The 17,165-nt window shown below is 39.8% G+C and overlaps 1 protein-coding gene across 6 annotated transcripts in view; it reads left to right on the forward strand.

Annotated features, from left to right (window-relative positions):
- The first annotated feature begins 2,516 nt into the window (after positions 1-2,516).
- ctnnd1 (catenin (cadherin-associated protein), delta 1) overlaps positions 2,517-17,165 on the forward strand; it is a 48,982-nt gene continuing 34,333 nt past the window's right edge. For 4 of the 6 annotated variants that reach the window (XM_051702008.1, XM_051702005.1, XM_051702007.1 and 1 more), the window contains exon 1: positions 2,539-2,891. The gene's annotated coding sequence lies outside the window, so the exon portion shown is untranslated. Of the gene's footprint in view, positions 2,892-17,165 lie in introns of all 6 variants that reach the window. The other 2 variants (XM_051702011.1, XM_051702006.1) reach the window with 2 other exon arrangements.

A 17,165-nucleotide genomic window follows, 5' to 3' on the forward strand; every position in this document is an offset into this window, starting at 1 on the left:
AATCTTACACAGATACACCGATTAGCAGCATTTTCTTTTTTTGTTTTAATTTATTCTTTTTTATGCTGGCTGCAGTGATTTCTGCAGTGATAAAATATTTTTCCATGTTTTGACAGGTGTTGCTAGAGGACAAGAAAACCCTCATTGAGCTTCATTTCTATTCACCAGTCCTTCCCTTGCTGAAGCAGTATGTTTTACTGTTTCAATCCAAAGGTTCATAAACTCCATGATGAACAGGAGAGACTCATGAGGGAGTTTTTATCTTGCTTAATCAAGCCAGAATACCTGATTGACAGCAAGGGGAGTAATCTTTCTAGGCCAAAGATGAAGTCAAAAGAGGCCCATCTTTCAAAGCCTTTTGTTGGCTCTGAGGCCTCATCCATCCTGGACCAACTAGGGAGGAACCACCCTGTGGCAAAGACTTTCAAAAGGTAATCAAAGCCTACATTAGCTGTGCAGGTGATCTTCAGGTAAAACTGCGTCTTGACAGTTCAACTCTTAGGACCCTGTCATGCTTGGATCCAGATGCTCGGGAAAGCTCAGATTCTTCCTTACCTCCAGAAGTTGCCAGACATGTTTCCATTTGTGAAGCTTAGTGACAAAGAAAGAGCTGAGTTTCAACATGAAATACACAGGTTTGTCATGGTTGCCAGGTCCTATTTACACACATCATGCAATTTACACCGTGTGTAATTTTGATAGCTACACCATGTATAGGCAAATAGCAATTAAATGTTTAGCTTGTTATCTGAATATGACACAAATGTTTCATGCCACCTTCTGTATGGAATTATGCTATTGTCATACATGTAAATGAACTTTTTTCTCATAGATATGCAAGCGACATGACTCTGCCTCAGATAACAGAGAGGGCAAGAGTTGATTCATTCAGTGTTATGTCCAACATCATGCAAGCCAAATCTGCCAACCTAAGTGCAGAGAGATTTGAATATTATCAATTAGTGAAATACAACCTGAAGGCCATGCAGGTGTCAGCCATTCAGCACTACTCCAGGAACACCAAGGAGAGTCCAGATAATGTCCAGCTTTGCAGAAATGTAAAACTCTCCAGCCAGAGGTTGGAGTTTCAGATTTTCCTACTTTTTTGTCCTTAGCTGATCACATGCCTGTTTTTTCCGTGGACAGTGATCACCTACAAAAGACCCCAACCCAAAATAACTGTATTAGGGCCTTTCAGACTGAACTGATTCTTTTGCTGAAAAAAATAAAAAATATAAAAAAACTACGCGCAACGAATCCAATTTTTCCTACATCCCGTGATGCTTAGCAAGAAATATGGGCATTACTTCCGTTGTCACAGTTAACACAGCTGTTGTTGCGGTATACGTCCATTCATTCTTTCATTGTGGTGTTGGGATTTTGAGGAGAGCATGTATGATTTCATATGGACATACATCAGTCACTATATCAGTGTGTTACTGAACGATAATAAACTGCAAAAAAGTCATAAAGACAAAGAAAGCGCGAACAAAACCGGCACACTGTTTCTCCCAGATGCAGTTGAGATTTAATCTAAATGTACGTTTAACCATTTGTTCGGTGGGTGATTGACTGGTGATGAGAGGTGCTTTGCTGCTGTCCGCGACACATCAGGATGCCGTTTTAAACCTCAAATGCAATGTGGCTTTTAACTACCTCTGTATGTGTTTTTTGTGATCCAATCACAAAACATTTTGCACACCATTTACAACTATATTTAGTGCTGACCTTTGCGATCGGATCATCCGAAACTCATCTTATTACCAGCTGTAAACAGGGTCTAAAATGAATGCAGCCTGAGCTAGAGAATGCTATTGAACGACTTCCGGCGGAAGTCCCACCCACATTCATTTCTCCAGTAAGACCCCCAGGAAAAAGTGGATAGAATAGACCTTTTTCACAGACTGTGATGACGCGTTTCCGCTTTAGTTAGCAGCGTAAATCTCGCAATTTGTTGTATATTATACATTTTTTAAATAAATGTATAACAGTATGCTTTGTGTTATATTATCCTGGAATTTGTTTTAAAAAAATGAATTACCACAGCTGCAAGGGGGTTTCGATGACAGCTGCTGAGAGAGTGACAGCAAATTTGTCATCTCCCATCCGACTGTCTTTATCCACCTCTCTATTTTTTTCCTCTTCTGGAAAGTCATTCAAATGTAATAGAGGATTTTTTTATTTTGCTCTTGGAGCAAATGGGTATGCGAAAATAATATTTGCTGTGATCTCCCATTCACCGCTGTCGAAGTTTACCCTGCAAACGTTTACTTCCGCGTTCCAAAACCCGAAGTGTGATAAAGGAACGCAAATGTCTTGAAACGCGTTTTACCTGACACGGCGTCTAAAAACGCGACGCTGAAGAAGAAGAAACACAGCAAGACGTGGCGCAAAAACGGGTTCGGTGTGAAGGACCCTTTTAAAGACTCGTTTACATTTTCAAAATTGTTGTGCAATGTAATATCGCTGCAATACTGAAAACTCGATCGTCTCCAGTCCCCGCCCAGCGGTGTTGCTGAACTCCAGTTTCACAGGGGAGGGGTCAGACGCTTCACTGTGGGACGACAAGCAAAGAGAGGAGTGAACAAGGAGAGCGAGATAGATTGGTGGGTTTTCTAAAAGAGTGCTTAAATTAGTTCATCTCAGGCTTCCTCTTCGTTTCGCTTCAATCGTTAAGGCACGTTACAGGCCATGCAATAGAAAACAAACTCATGAAATAGGGCAGATGCGTCTGGTGTAGCGTGGGGCTGAAACGCCCAAATAAAGAGGCAGCAAACGTTTGGAATTACAATCACTTCCTACCGCTTGGAAAATCTGAAACTGGCCATAGAGAAGCCCGTTTCGATAGGCCACGACCTCACATCGGGACTTTAACGAAACCAAAAACAAAGGTAGACTCTATGGTAACTCTTCTGTTTGTTTCTTATCTCTCTTGGCTTTCTTTGTTGTCCTCCGGTTTCCCTGTTTGGCCTTGTCATTTTTGGCGTTGAACAAAGTTAGCCAGATCTCCATGCTAGCAGGTTAGTGGAGTTAGCCGCCGTGCTAAGCATCAAAGCACGAGCGTGAGGCGCATTTTGGGAAAGAGGAAACCTCTGTTTTTTTAAGTCTTGTGCATAGTCGTTTCTATTATCTTGAATTATATGCATGGTGAAAGAAGTGTTGTGAGCACTGCGTTTCGGCGTGTGTGTGTCTTTTTCCCCCAGTCGGGTTGCAGTCCTATGATTTCGACGACATGGAGAGAAGATAAAGTTATTGGTTTAAACTGGGGTTTGGTACTGTTGGTGATATTGAGTCCTATGTGATTCTGGGTTAATTATGCTCATGTTAAAACCATGATTTCTGGAAATGATACAACTGGTGTACATCTAGATCAGTTTAAGTGCCTAATATGAGACAATATGCAATGTAACTACTCCAATAGTTTATAGCTTCTCAATGGGGATTTTTATTCATTTTGCACCCTCTCAGCTGTAACATACTTAATTATTTAATGTTTAGGTGTTGTCAGGATGACTTCTAGATAAATGTTTAAAGTGGGTAGAAATAAAATGTTCACTGCAGCAAAGTAAAGCAGGTCAAGGCCCAGGAACACACCTGAGTGTGCGGAAGTCACCCGATCATTAAAGCACCAATGTTTCTGGAAAATGTGTTGCAAAAAATAAAAAATAAATAAAATGAAAACATTTTAGAACATTCAGTAGATATTTGCAGGAAGTCTAATTCCGGTGTCTTTAATTAAAATGCAATTGAAAATGCCACGATTTGCATATTGAAAAAAAATGTATGTGTATATATATATATATATATATATATATATATATATATATATATATATATATATATAATTAAATTTAGATGTGTTTTATTAGATTTTTGTTTCACTATGTTTTCGCTTGGGATTTGGGTCCGATGTAGTATCGCCACTATTGGGTTTACCTGAACCGATCTCCGCCTCACAGGTGCTTCAAGTCACTTTGTTTCTCTGGTTTACGTATGACTCAGATTTGAAACCCCCCAGAAGATGGCGAAATTCGGTCAGATTGCTTTCCCGGTGTATGCAATAATAATAAAAAAAAAGTTTAGGAACCTGTTGAGTGGGTATTTTAGTAAAAGGGTGTGTGTGTGTATGTATGTGGGGGAAGGGAAAGGCGCGGTTCGGTGTGTGTTCTCACTTCACAGTGACTCTCATTTCCACACAACCCATGTGAAACAGCAGGTTACACAGTGTGTGTGTGTGTATGATTTTCTGAGACACTCAGCGTGAGTCAGTGTCACTCATGAAGCTTATCTAGCTTCGGGTCGAAACAAAAAGCCTCAAAGCAGGAATGTTTGGGATTTTTCACACTCGTCTACAGTGACCTGAGAGGGCTGATAAAGGAGAACGTGTGTACACTCGCCCGGTTTGAAACACCCCCACCCCGCGAGGAATTTAAATTCTAACCAGAATAACTTAGACTCCAAAATGTGTGGGGAAGTGTGTCTTTGAACACGACGACTCAGTGGCAAGTAACCAAATAGTTTGACCGCGGTAATGACCGGTTAACAGCAGGGTGTGTCTTTCAAACGCGGAAGGACGGAGATGCCATTAAAAAAAAGCACGTTCACCTCTTTCCCTCAGTGGTTACTTCACTTGTACTTTGGATTTTCAAATCCCAGACAGAGTCATTGCTGGAACAGAAAAGACGAGAGGTCCCTCCCCCGTTACCTTTTACCTGGAGTAACAGGTTGATTTTTAAAAAGCGTTACGTCACCGGCGCTCCCATTTCCGGGTCTCTCGTGCTGTGGCGACATGCTGCCTGAATAAGAAGTAATGGCTAATGTTCAGTGCTTGATTTATGCACCCATGCAAAAAGGTCAATAAATGCCTCCTCGGAGCTTTAAGGCTTTAATAACTACCAGTTATAGCACTATATAGTTGGTGAACACTTACAGCTTATTGTGGTTCAGTTGCCTGTGTGTTAGGACTGTCAACAGGGCTGAGAAATTATATTTGAGTTTTAAAAGCATTATTTCAGGTAAGGGGAAAACATTTCCAGACATCTGATTTTTAAATCGACATTAGCTGGGGTTTCCATCCAAATGTTTCATATTTAAGTGCATTTACAAAAATTCAACTAAAGAAAATGCTAATCGTTGCGCCGTTTCCATTCACTATGTCATGTGCATTATTTTGAAGTAGCCCATCTTGTCATGATGGAGCAGCTGAATGACCTCCTTCGGGGAGAGTTTTATTTGCACAATTGGAGCAATCGCACCTTGTTTAAATCCTGCCTGGAGATGCAGCTGAATAAGCAGAACATCTGATATAATGAGGGCTTAAATGGCAGCGATGCCCGCATGCCGTCATCCTCCGCATACCTGGGAGTGTCCACGCTCAAAACTGTTCTGGCAGATTGTGAGAACCCACTTTAAAGACCAGCTGTGGGTTTAACATTTCCGAATGTCAAGGACTTTGTTCAAAGGATTGTGTGCCAAGGTCTGACCTCCGTTGGGCCAGTTACATCAAGCTATTTGCACACTCAACACATGCACCAATGGTCGAAACACATCATCGTTTTGCGAATAAATTGTTTCCATCACCTTAATGCGCATTTTAACTAGTGCTAAATTCTAGAAAATCCACCTCCTCCTAGCGCGTTAAATTTAAGAGAATTGAGTTTATTTGCATGCCAAGTGTTTCCATTCAGAATTCTTATGCGCAATTAAAAAATGTATATACAATTTGTTGGATAAAAACTAAGGATGCACGATACCACTTTCTATTCCGATATCGGAAATTTCAGTATCTCCCGATCCGATACCAGTGTTGTTGTTTTTTGCATAATCAGTTTAGAATATCTTTATTGTGTGGAACTAGTTGGGTGTGCTCTTTAATATGTAAAGAAACACAAACCTCTAACTACACATTATTTCAATATAAATGTATAGCTTATTAAGAAACACTTTATTATTAACTAGTATACTGGATAATGTAGCAGCAAAATTAACAGTAATTCAAGTATAAGTCATCTGTAGAAAATAAGCTTTTTTTTTTTTTTCAAAAAAATTTTCAACTTGTATTTGGACATTAAAGGATTCAGATCTCTTTTTTGTTCAATTTAGTTGTAAGATATCAGCTCACTTTTCATTCACACAGTTATTTTTTTGGAACCCATTCAACTTAAATATTATTATAATTTTTTTTCAAATCAAATCACTTTGTCACACAGCCATATACACAAGTGCAATGGTATGTGAAATTCTTTGGTGCAGTTCCGATCAACATAGCAGTCGTGACAGTGATGAGACATATACCAATTTACAATAACATCAAATTAACACAACACAATTTAAACATCTGTTATACACATAATTACACTCAACAATATACAAATAATAACATACACTGTACAGTATACAATATGCCTTTTTTTTTTTGTTTTTTGTTTTTTTTTTTTTTTTTTTTACTATATAGATACACATTATTCAATAAAAATTAAAATATATATATATACACTATATTGCCAAAAGTATTCGCTCACCCATCCAAATAATTGAATTCAGGTGTTCCAATCACTTCCATGGCCACAGGTGTATAAAATGAAGCACTTAGGCATGCAGACTGCTTCTACAAACATTTGTGAAAGAATGGGCCGCTCTCAGGAGCTCAGTGAATTCCAGCGTGGTACTGTGATAGGATGCCACCTGTGCAACAAGTCCAGTCGTGAAATTTCCTCGCTACTAAATATTCCACAGTCAACTGTCTGTGGTATTATAACAAAGTGGAAGCGATTGGGAATGACAGCAATTCAGGCACGAAGTGGTAGGCCACGTAAAATGACAGAGCAGGGTCAGCGGATGCTGAGGTGCATAGTGCGCAGAGGTCGCCAACTTTCTGCAGAGTCAATCGCTACAGACCTCCAAAGTTCATGTGGCCTTCAGATTAGCTCAAGAACAGTGCGTAGAGAGCTTCATGGAATGGGTTTCCATGGCCGAGCAGCTGCATCCAAGCCATACATCACCAAGTGCAATGCAAAGCGTCGGATGCAGTGGTGTAAAGCACGCCGCCACTGGACTCTAGAGCAGTGGAGACGCATTCTCTGGAGTGACGAATCACGCTTCTCCATCTGGCAATCTGATGGACGAGTCTGGGTTTGGCGGTTGCCAGGAGAACGGTACTTGTCTGACTGCATTGTGCCAACTGTGAAGTTTGGTGGAGGGGGATTATGGTGTGGGGTTGTTTTTCAGGAGCTGGGCTTGGCCCCTTAGTTCCAGTGAAAGGAACTCTGAATGCTTCAGCATACCAAGAGATTTTGGACAATTCCATGCTCCCAACTTTGTGGGAACAGTTTGGGGATGGCCCCTTCCTGTTCCAACATGACTGCGCACCAGTGCACAAAGCAAGGTCCATAAAGACATGGATGAGTGAGTTTGGTGTGGAAGAACTTGACTGGCCTGCACAGAGTCCTGACTTCAACCCGATAGAGCACCTTTGGGATGAATTAGAGCGAAGACTGCGAGCCAGGCCTTCTCGTCCAACATCAGTGTCTGACCTCACAAATGCGCTTCTGGAAGAATGGTCAAAAATTCCCATAAACACACTCCTAAACCTTGTGGAAAGCCTTCCCAGAAGAGTTGAAGCTGTTATAGCTGCAAAGGGTGGGCCGACGTCATATTAAACCCTATGGATTAAGAATGGGATGTCACTTAAGTTCATATGTGTCTAAAGGCAGATGAGCGAATACTTTTGGCAATATAGTATATATATATATATATATATATATATATATATAGATATAGAATGTACAGTATTGTACTGTATTGACATTCAGGCTGTCGGTTGATAGTCAGTTGTTAAGAGAGAACATAATTTGTAAACAAATGATAATATATTATAATAATATATAGTAATATATCTCAATCATGCACCTTTAACTTTTAAACCCTCACGCTTTTATTTTGACATTCTGAACTCTCCAGGAAGTCCTGTAAGTGTGTCTGTTTGTTGGCAAGTTCACAGTAGTTTAATTCGCTTCTTATTCAATTTCTGGTTAAAAAAAAAAAAACCACCTCCAGTGCCGTTCTAAATGCATATTTACAAGTGAACCGAACTATTGATCATCTACATCTGAGATGTTGTTCGTGAGTAGCGCTCAAATATTGTGCACCACGTGAAGGCTAAAAATAGCCGTGAGTGTATGTGTAAACGGAGCAGCGCCATTCACTGACGCATTGTAGCTGCACGTGCATTTTATATATTTACTTATTAAACACAGCCTTTTGTGATTCACAGAGCTATTGCACATCTTCAAGTGGCTTTGAATAAAATGCACGAGTCATATGAACTACTTCAATTGTGTTTTTATGGTTCTTATGTCATTTTTTTGAGCTTGACGGTGACGAACATGACTAACACACAGTATCGGATTTGGATCAGGCTCGTCAGACCGATACCTGATCCGTCTAAAAGCTTCAGTATCGGAGCCGATACCGATCCAGGTATCGGATTGGTGCATCCCTAAAAAAAACCCAGTTATTTTCTCCTGTGTTCACAAGCGGGCGCAACAAATCAATATAAACTAATTAGCACAGCATTGAAACGATTGTTTATTGCAAAGAACATATCTAGTTGTTATCAAATGTGTGTAAAATGATAGTCAAAAGATTTAGCCAGTTTCATATCAAATATTAAATATAAAGGTAAAAAGAAATGCTTCAATAGACCGTTCTATTTTAATTTAGTGTTGCACAGTAGCCTATACCGGTGCCATAGTAATACTGGCGGTACCATAATGTTTTTCAATAAATATAGTTTTGTTAAATATGTACGTATTAAATGCTTATGCAGCGAGATGCAACTGCCAAAGTGCTGCACATCTGGTCGTTGTTCACTCCAAGAGCGTCCATCTTTTTCTATGTATGCATGCGCTAGACGGATGTCTTTTACAATGGCGTGGTGTCTTGCTGTTTTTCGAGTGTCTCTTGCAGTATAGATGTTTTAGATGCTGTATCAATTTAAAAGGAAATTCAACCTTTAAAACGTGTTTCAAGTATTCCGCTTTCTGGTTTATTGGTTGTGCTTTGTCTGTTTTAGCCCAAGAATGTAAGTCATCATCAGTGCTTGGCACACATCCAAAATTTGAATGCTCATTTCAGAATTAGAATGTGCATTTTTATCTTAAATTTGATAAATGGGCCAGTTTTGAATTTCAATTTCACAGACTTACTGTGTACCAAAGTTCACTGAGCATTAGTTTGGAGCCAATGCTGATGGTGTAGCTCTTTATGTTTGTGTTGCCTGGGTCAGCAGGAAGAGGGAGACATGTGTGATGTTTGTCAAAATGGTACTACAAATGCCATGAACCTGATTCAAATACTGTAGATGTTGTCCTTCTCAGAAACCTGCTTTAAGTTTGAATCTCTCCATATAAAGTACATTATGGTCCCCTTAATGGTTTTCTTCCACATATTTGGAGCAGAAGTCAGCAGCTGTTGTCTGAATTGCCTCCCACATGCATATGATGATCATATTTGGCCGCCTGCTGCAGCTGCAGTCTGTTATATTGCAGGCTTTATTTACTTGTGCCACATCCTGCTCTGGTGATCTGTCCATATATTGGTGCAAGTGTTAGCACTAGGTGGTTAGAGTTTGGATGCTTAGTGGTTTTACTGTCTAATACTTCTGCTATCCCATTAGTGGATGCAAATGATTAAGCACCTGACAAATTGAATTACTCTGGCCTAGTGTGGCTAATGTCTAATACTCCCATTCCTACCTCTGATTTGTCTGTCATAAGAAAGCTCTTTGGTGATAATGATGTCAAATGGCCTTGGTGATGCATTGATGATGTCACAGAGGGCATTTTCTCTGTATTTCTGCAAATGCTCAGGGCAGTCTCAGTGGGTTTCGGTGCATGACGAGTCATAGATTCTTAATATGGACTGGCATTTGACCAGATGTCTTTGAGTCAGTGTACTGTCTGTTCAGCAAGCTAAACTTTGCAGATATAGTGTACCTGTATTGTTAAATCATGTTTTATGTGATTTTTGCCCAAGTTTCTAGGTGTTCTAGGTCAGACCTATTTAGAGAGTTGTCCCACGACAGTTTTTTCCTTAGAAGAGAACTCTCACAGCTGGTGGTGTCCTCCGGAGGTCTATTTGTAACACATAAGCTGTGCCCAAAACACTGAAAAATGCAGAGTATAAGGAGTTAAGACGCCAACAAGGCATGACTAAATCCAGTGTTTTTTTAACATCCTTTCTGAAGGCATCATGGATGGATGCGAGTTGGCATCATGTCTGTGCAATTCAGTGGTTGGTTGAAAGAATGGGTCCTTTTCAAAGACTGTGATGCATTTCTGCCTTAATTAAACAGTGTAAATCTAAATATATGTTTTATATTTTAAATGTAATTTAATGTAGATTTAAAACCTTATTCTTTGTGTTATTACCCTGCCATTCATTTACAAAACTAGTAAACACTGCTTCAAATACAGCTGCTGAGGGAGTGACATTAACAATGACAATTCATCTTTATTTGTCTCTCTTGGAAAGTCATGGGAACTTTAAAAAATATATATACAGCTCTGGAAAAAATTGAGACCACTGCAAAATTCAGGTTCTATGGATTTACTATTTAAAGGTTCATGTTTGAGTAAAATTAACATTTTTGTTTTATTCTATAAAGTACAAAATTTTTTCCAAATAAAAATATTGTTATTTAGAGCATTTATTTGCAGAAAATGATAGCTGGTCAAAATAAAAAGATGCAGTGTTTTCAGACCTTAAATAATGCAAAGAAAACAAGTTCATGTTTATTTTTAAACAAAACAATACTAATGTTTTTACTTAGGAATAGTTCAGAAATCAATACTTGGTGGAATAACCCTGATCATCACCGATCCTCCACCTGGTCATCTAATGGTTAGAGGAAGACCTGGAGAGGCCTACAAGCCACAGTGTCTCGCACCCACTGTGAAATTTGGTGGAGGATCGGTGATGATCTGGGGGTGCTTCAGCAAGGTTGGAATCGGGTAGATTCGTCTTTGTGAAAGGTGCATGCATCAAGCCACGTACAAGGTTATCCTGGCAGAAAACTTGCTTGCTTCTGCTCTGATGATGTTCCCCAACTCTGAGGATTGGTTTTTCAAACAGGGGAGTGCTCCATGCCACACAGCCAGGTCAATCAATGAGTGGATGGAGGACCACTAGATCAAGACTCTGTCATGGCCAGCCCAATCTCCAGACCTGAACCCCATTGAAAACCTCTGGAATTTGATCAAGAGGAAGATGGATGGTCACAAGCCATCAAACAAAGACGAGCTGCTTGAATTTTTGCGCCATGAGTGGCATGAAGTCACCCAACAGCAATGTGAAAGACTGGTGGAGAGCATGCCAAGATGCATGAAAGCTATTCTTCGGAAATCGGGGTTATTCCACCAAAAATTTATTTCTGAACTATTCCTAGGTTAAAACATTAGTATTGTGTTTAAAAATGAATATGAACTCATTTTCTTTGCATTATTCGAGGTCTGAAACACGGCATCTTTTTTGTTATTTTGACCAGTTGTAATATTCTGCAAATAAATGCTATAAATGACAATATTTTTATTTGGAATTGGGAGAATGGTCAGTAGTTTATAGAATATAACAAAAATGTTCATGTATTCATATTGGAAGTTCCATTCATAATGTTTCTCCCTTTTATCCAGTATAAAATTTTACACCGGTGTTGTCCCTTGTGCAGAGTAAAACCGGTAACACCGTACACCATGGCAACCCTACTAGATGGTAAGCCTGTCACACTTACCGGTTTAAAATGGAGGGAAGGTGTCAAACTTAATGACTACCTTTGACTTTTCTCAACACTTCACTGTCACGCCCCATTTTCGCAGCCAATCAACCTGAAGCTTTTGAATATACAGATATTTTTCAATATTACTCCCTAGAGTCTGCAGCATCTGCTATGTTAGGTTGTTTGTCAAATACATGTTCTATTGAGAACGCATAGCAAAATGAAATAGCATCCTTTTCTTTCACACATTTATCATCACACTGTGCAAAGAGCTGGGCAACAAAAGAGTGTCATTTGGTAGAAAGTGAACTATTCAAAAGTGTATTAAAGTACCATGAACTAAAATAAAAGTACAAATTTGTAAAGCCCCGTTCACACCATTGTGAGACAGCGACATGATCACATAAATTTTCAATGAGAGCATAGCAACATCCGGCTACACGAGCTGCCGTGGCCATTGCCAACAGAGATCTCTGTGGAGAGCAACAAGACAAAGTTGAGAAAATGTGAACTTTATGCAAATGACAAGCGACATTCGCGAGCGACTACCAATGAGAGTGAAGACAGCGGAGCTCACGTCATCTGTCTCGAAGTTTCAGCATCGTGAGGGATTTTTACTGTTCTATAACCTTTGTCTGTAACCACATGCATGGATATAATAAAACGATGCGTGGAAAAGCGTGTCAGAAACTGTCTGCATTCTGAGTGAGTTTGATTCATTCATGATAGATTGATAGTCTTGTTAATGATTTAATGTAGTGAACACTGCTGCATGTTTTATAAAACACTCTACACTGCAGAATGTACATTTTAACTGATTCCTGGTCAAGTTGTAATGATATCTTAATTTTACCGGTATTAGGTCTCATCCGTGATCATATTTCAAAAGCTATGGCCAGACATGCAAACCTCCAATAACGTTACAGCAACAAACAGTAGGAACACCCACCAGCGACACCGATAGTAGATTCTAGCGACACCAAGCTACAAAATTACTGGCGGTGTGAACGGGGCTTAAGGTATGCATATTTATACATAATGTTATATAAATGTATACTACAATATATTTATATAATCTAAAGCTGTGTAGAAAAATAAAGCTTAACTTTACGTTATATTATTGTAAAAGATTCTACATATTTATTGTCACACTGTGCAAAGATCTGGGCATCAGAAATGTTTTTCTTTTAATGGTCTGTCTGACACTATGTGACATTAGATATGTTATATAAACATACTTGTTGACCCCGAAGAGTAATCCGTTTCTCATTCAAATGAACCGTCCACGAGCACTTTCCAGACGTCATGCTTTTTCTGCAGAAAAAAAAAGTCAACCATACTCCAGGAAAATAACACTTCTATACATGAACTGCACTCATTGGTCACTGCCTTGGTGACGTGTACCCACCCCACCCACAGCCAGTGATAATTTCAAGTAAGCCAGATGTGCTTTTGAGTTCTTCAAGCCATTAACTCAGCAGGGAGTCCCAACTGTCTCCCTCTACCTGGCAAGTAATTGTTAATGAAGCTAACACCAGAAAATTATTGGAAAATTCAGCTAGTGAGACTCAGGCTTTGAAAAGTTAATGTTTTGAATAACCGCAGAAAATGTTTGCTGCTGTAACCTGAATTTTCCCAGAAATCTCCTTTATCCAAAGTCAAGCACATGTAACCAATGATGGACATCATAATTATAGTATATTGGTGCCCAAATTTTGCAATAAATGGGTTTAATCAAGATAAAACCCTCCCTTCTTTGTTCATAGTTGAAGTGACTATAAAACGTGTATTAGACTTCACAAGGCTTTGTCTTAATGAGTGAGACTTGTCTAGATGATTCATACCTAAATGTGAAACAGTCTGAAAGCTGAATAAGTCATCAATTACACACTCTTCAATCAGATTCTAGGGGAAGGAATGAGGACATACACATGTTATAAGGAAGGCAGAGAAAGAGCGACATATAAGGCAAAAGGAAGGGAATTGTTTTCCAGTCATTTTCAAGCTGCCAGAGGAGCTGAGACAGGATCTGACATGCCACAATACAAGCAGGAATGTGTGTGTGTGTGTGTGTGTGTGTGTGTGTGTGTGTGTTCATCCCCGACTTTCTACGAAAGTCTGTTTGCTTTATGGGTAGGGAAGTCGAAGAGAGGTTGAAAACTGTTTCAGTCGTAGATGAAACTTACTGCTGTGTGTGCTTTCAAGGACAATGCAATCATCACACCCACAATGTCCCCCTCAAACCAGTTACCAGCACATATGCGCAACCCTCTGTTCCTTTCTTTACCGATTTTGTGTAGTGGACTTTTTTCCTTTTTTGTTTTGTTCACTACTAGGTAGACTGCTGCAAATATTTCCCCTCTCTCTTTCACACTCAAACACACACACTCCGTGGTGTGGCGTGAGAGCAAGTCATGTGTGTTTTTGCGGGTTGGGTTAGCGGCCTGAAACATTTCAGAATACAATGGTCTTTAACTCGGGGGCGGAGCCTCTCCAATGCTGTTTTGTACATTTGCCTTTGGCTCCTACTTGCTTCCATTTGAATCATGTTCTTATGATAGGAGCAACTGTTTGTTTTGGGGATACTTTTCCCTCTTGGATTTGTTAGCTTTTGTGGTCTCCTTAAAATAGTTTCTGACATGCATGGTAGTTGTGCTATGGTTGCACTTTAGGACTAGGGAGAGGTCCAGAAACTCCCAGTTGCACTTTATTTTTACAGTGGTTCTGTTGCAGATGTTTGGAAACTTCAAAAAGGTTAGATCCATTGTTAAAGATTCATAACCAAGATTGTGGTTCATTATGCAAATAAAGAATCCACTGTTTTAGAATGCTGTGATCAATTGCTGAGTTTTTTTTTTTTTTTAATTATAGATCACCATTTGTGCTACGGACATGAATGACACAATAATGTGGCTTGTTGAGGAGAGGTGTGCTATTACTTTAAGTAGGCATGCTGGAAAAAAATTGGTTTTCTGATTAATTGCGATCTTCATTTGAAATTTCCCGATATCAATCCTTTTATTATTATTTTTTATCCCCTTTTCTCCCAATTTGGAATGCCCAATTCCCATTACTTAGTAGGTCCTCTTGGTGGTGCGGTTACTCGCCTCAATCCGGGTGGCGGAGGACAAGTCTCAGTTGCCTCCGCTTCTGAGACAGTCAATCCGTGCATAATCACGTGGCTCGTTGTGCATGATACCGCGGAGACTCCGCATGTGGAGGCTCATGCTACTCTTCGTGATCCATGTACAACTTACCACGCACCCCATTGAGAACGAGAAACACTAATCGCGACCACGTGGAGGTTACCCCATGTAACTCTACCCTCCCTAGCAACGGGCCAATTTGATTGCTTAGGAGACCTGGCTGGAGTCACTCAGCACACCCTGGATTCAAATTTGCGACTCCAGGGGTGGTAGTCAGCATCAATACTCGCTGAGCTACCCAGGATCAGTCTTTTACGCATTTAAGGCCCAAATATACTTCATACGAAATCGAAGAACGAATGGGTGTGACGTCATTTAGAACAAAATCTGGCCAGAAAGACTGGTTTTGTGTTTGTTTCAGTGGTTCGCCTGGGCGAACTTTTACGAAAACTTCTAACCGACTGCTTAACACCTTACTGACATTGGTCCATGTCATCGGTAGGTGTGACCTGGAGCTCCACCTACCTTGATGCTGCCAACTCATTCTGTTTATCTTGTTCAGTCAGTCAAAATCAGTCAGCAAGAACACACCGGCTTGTAGAGTTATTTGCGAGCTGGTGCAAATTTACTTACATCTGTACGATCATTCATGTAGAGAACATTTCCAAGACCATGACATGCAGTTAAAAAAAAAACAAATGTTTTTTGGGTTTAATTAGTCTACAAAAGTAATTAAATACTCTCTTCAGTAGAGCTGCATGATTAATCGTTAAAAGATCGTGATCTTGATTCAGACACCCACGCAATCTAATTTCTAAATTACAACGGTTCTGCAATGTATATTAACGTTCCAGTGGCATGCATTTGTAAGGCGATTGAATTTAAATTCAAAATTCACTTCAAGACGTGTTTTTAAATGTCGATAAACTTCATATGGCATCTACAAAACACAGCGCTCCTGCACGAGATGCTGAATAAACTAAAACGCAACGGCCAAAGACGTTTGTCCAGCACAGTGCTTTACAAACTGCAGGGTGCAGCCTTGATTAGCTATGAGTGAATCTCTGTTCAGTTCAATATTTGAATAGCCACCATTGCTACAAAAATACCGGCATAACCAAGATCGGGCTAAATTTGCTACCTGTGCAGTTTGATCACAGCCAGCTGCTTTCAAACACTCACATGCATGTGTCTGCCCATGCACTTGTGTCTTGTGATGAATGCAGCGCTCCTGCACGAGATTCTGTGCTGTTTTTAATCAAAATACCCCTCTTTAGGCAATTTATTAATGTAAACAGCTTTTAATGAATTACAAGTGTAAACAGACAGGATTAAATCTGCGCTGTTTTTACGAGATATTAAAGCAAACAGCCATAAATGTATAAGCAGATGGGACAAATTCTTCAAAATGTTAGATTTGTGCGATGTCTAAATGTATACAAGTTGTATGCTGTCTTTTATAGGCATTCAGGCACTCTTACTGCATCAAATCATTATTAATGTAGATCTATCACACAGTAAAGAGTGTCAAGTATTTAAGTAGTTTCGTTTTGCATTAAATAACCTTTTTTTGGGGGGATTTTTCCCCTTTTTCTCCCAATTTGGAATGCCCAATTCCCAATGTGTTTTTAAGTCTTTGTGGTCGCGTAGTGATTCGCCTCAGTCCGGGTGGCGGAGGACGGATCCCAGTTGCCTCTGCGTCTGAGATCGTCAACCCGCACATCTTATCACGTGGCTTGTTGAGCGTGTTGCCACAGAGACATGGTGCGTGTGGAGGCTTCACACCATCCACTGCGGCAACCACGCTCAACTTACCAAATGCCCCACCGAGAACAAACCACATTATATCGATCACGAGGACGTTACCCCATGTGACTCTACCCTCCCAAGCAACCGGGCCAATTTGGTTGCTTAGGAGACCTGGATGGAGTCACTCAGCACGCCCTGGGATTCGAACTAGTGAACTCCATGGGTGGTAGCCAGTGTCTTTACCAATAATTAATTACTGGCTCTTGAATAATTCCTTTACAAGCTTGAAGCAAGTTTTACAAGAGAAACACTGAAGGCCTCATTGTTTTAAATTGTTAATATTTGTATATAAAAAAAAAAAAAACTTTTGTAAAATAAGTGTTTATTGCATATTTGTTTACAAGTGCAATACCAGGTTAACATAGAACTGTTAATGAAGCTATTTTCTGCTCGTTTTGCTTTTTACTTAGCTTGTGAGAAACCAATTACATTTATTT

The sequence above is a fragment of the Myxocyprinus asiaticus genome, chromosome 7, assembly GCF_019703515.2.
Source record: "Myxocyprinus asiaticus isolate MX2 ecotype Aquarium Trade chromosome 7, UBuf_Myxa_2, whole genome shotgun sequence".
Lineage (NCBI taxonomy): Eukaryota > Metazoa > Chordata > Actinopteri > Cypriniformes > Catostomidae > Myxocyprinus > Myxocyprinus asiaticus.